Consider the following 2,489-nt stretch of genomic DNA (forward strand, 5'->3'; position numbering starts at 1 on the left):
CGAGATAGAGGAACCAGAAGAAAATTAGGTCAGTTATATAAAACTAAATATATATTTTTTATATTCCTAATCTAATTCCACTTCTCTCTCTCTCTCTCTCTCTCTCTCTCTCACTACTATATTAATTTTACATAAATGGTTGCATATGCCAGAGAGAAATAGAAAATTAGATTTAAAAAATATAAGAGTAAAATTAAGGCTAAACATTATTAAAGAGTTAAAATTTAGAAACAAGTGGAGAGCTTACTAAATTGTGACTTAATATTATAACATATTGTTAATTGTTTATAATTAATTTGTTAATTTCTCAATATTAAAAGCTGGTTGATTGTTTTAGATTTACAAGAAAAGAAGATTAAAATTCCGATTCTTCAGCACATACAAACAACTTTCGTACAAACAATGATTCGTACTTGAGTGAATATTGTTTTCGTGTACGAAAATTGTTGGTGCATGCTCAAGAATTGAAATTTCTAGAAGAAAAGGAAGCAAAAGAAGAATGACCCGGAGGATGAGGATGGAAAACAAAAGGCACTTTTAAGCGCCAACTGGTACTTTTCATTGGCTAAACAGCACTGAAATGTCCCACATTTTTAATTATTCGACGATGGAAGTCTCTATTCGCATTAAATCGGCACTTTTCAATGCCACATATGAAATTCAACTCGGTTAAATCGGCATTTTTCAATGCCACTGTAGGCCTATTTTCTAATACTCGAAAGCATTTGATTGACCAATTAAAATAAAAGAATCTTTGGTCATCCTTATTGATCAATGAAGAAGAAAACGTTTTAATCTTTATTGATCAATAAGGATGACTAAAGATTCCTTTATTTCGATTGGTTAATCAAATGCTTTCAAGTATTTTTAGTGCCAAGTTGAACATAGTTTAATAATTAATTGGATTTCTAGGTGAATGCCAACTGGACTGACCCATTATTTAGCCGAAAGTTGAGACCAACTGCACATAGACATTTAATTGAAATTCCTGTAAGTTTTATTTTTCTATTAGATTGTTTAATAACATTTTATATAATAATAATTTATAAATATATCTATGATACTCTTATTAATTTTCTTTGTTATTGATCTATTATTGAGTCAAATTATATAAGCATATATATTAATAAAATCCGTGATTAATGTATAAAAATAATAATTATGCAATTGCACTGTATATGTTACACATTGCAAATAACATATGCAGAAAATTCAGAATAACTAATTTGTCTTGCTTATTTTTCTTTCTTTATGATGCATCAGTATCGCTATTGCATTTTGATTAATCAATATTGATTAACATAATATTCACTATACTCTGATAATCTTTAAATTGCTCTATCTTCAGATGAATTATTTGTAACCAAGAGAATTCTCTATCATCGATTCTCTATCGGAGAATAGTGTTTTTTATGTTATGTTAATCAATATTGATTAATGAAAATCCAATAGCGATACTGATGCATCATAAAGAAGTAGAAACAAGTAAGACAAATTGCTTTTGAGTCTCCTGCATTGTTTTTCTGATATTTGTAGTGATATAAACAGAGTGTGATCGCATGCTCTTGAAGAATGCCTTTGTAGGTGGTACCGGGGGCGACTCGTTTATAGTGCGGAGGATAGTCCAAAGAGAGGGTTTTTTAGCTGGTATTCCCGCTTCACGGGTCAGTCCGGTATAACCATCTAGGACCTGATGGTACTCGTAAATGCGTTTTTCCTTACTCTCGGAGAAAAAAAGAGTGTGATCGCATAATAACTATTTTTATACATTAATCACATATTTTATTAATATATATGCTTATATAATTTGACTCGACAATAGTTCAATAACAAATAAAATAACAATAATTACAAATAATAACAATATTACAGATATAATAGAAATCCAAATTTTTGCTTATTTCCTGGAAGAAGGAAGAAGAAAAATTGCATAGCCAATCCTCCTTTAAAATATTAGATGTTTCCACGTTTGAGGAATTTGAGTACTTGCTTGGAGAAGAGAGCTACTCAGCTCTATTAGTATAAGAAAGGTGATGTCGATTCACCTCGATTCCGATTAATTAAGTTTTCGGAATTTTATAATTTTTATAATTATATAATTGAATAGAGGTCTATATAGAATGTAGATTAATATAATAGAGCACTTGTCTATGGTTATACATACATATAATAATAAAGATTAAATAAAAATATAAATATATAAATATGAATATAAATATAAAATATATACTTAATAAAAAAAGTTGAAGAAAATTGCTTAAATATATTTTCCTTTCCTTTATAGATAGATTAATAATATTAATTTCAGTGCGGATCGTAATTAATTAATGAAGTCATTAAAAAGGCTTTAATTAACAGTAGTAGTTATTTGTTTTAAGTGAATATATATTAAAAAATTAAATCTATATGTTTTTATTAATATAAATAATAAAATATATAGAAAATTTAATTATTTATATTTATTTACTTAAATAAAATGTAATTAATAC

The 2,489-nt window shown here is 27.3% G+C and overlaps 1 long non-coding RNA gene across 1 annotated transcript; it reads left to right on the top strand.

The window, feature by feature from the left end:
• LOC105563489 lies at window positions 1–2,170 on the top strand. The gene is made up of 4 exons (XR_001009043.1): window positions 1–28; window positions 338–551; window positions 913–990; window positions 1,873–2,170. It is a non-coding gene; the product is annotated as an uncharacterized LOC105563489 (long non-coding RNA).
• Window positions 2,171–2,489: the final 319 nt, after the last annotated feature.

Source organism: Vollenhovia emeryi, unplaced genomic scaffold, assembly GCF_000949405.1.
Source record: "Vollenhovia emeryi isolate VEMERY1.0 unplaced genomic scaffold, V.emery_V1.0 DF944370.1, whole genome shotgun sequence".
NCBI classification, from domain to species: Eukaryota; Metazoa; Arthropoda; class Insecta; order Hymenoptera; family Formicidae; genus Vollenhovia; species Vollenhovia emeryi.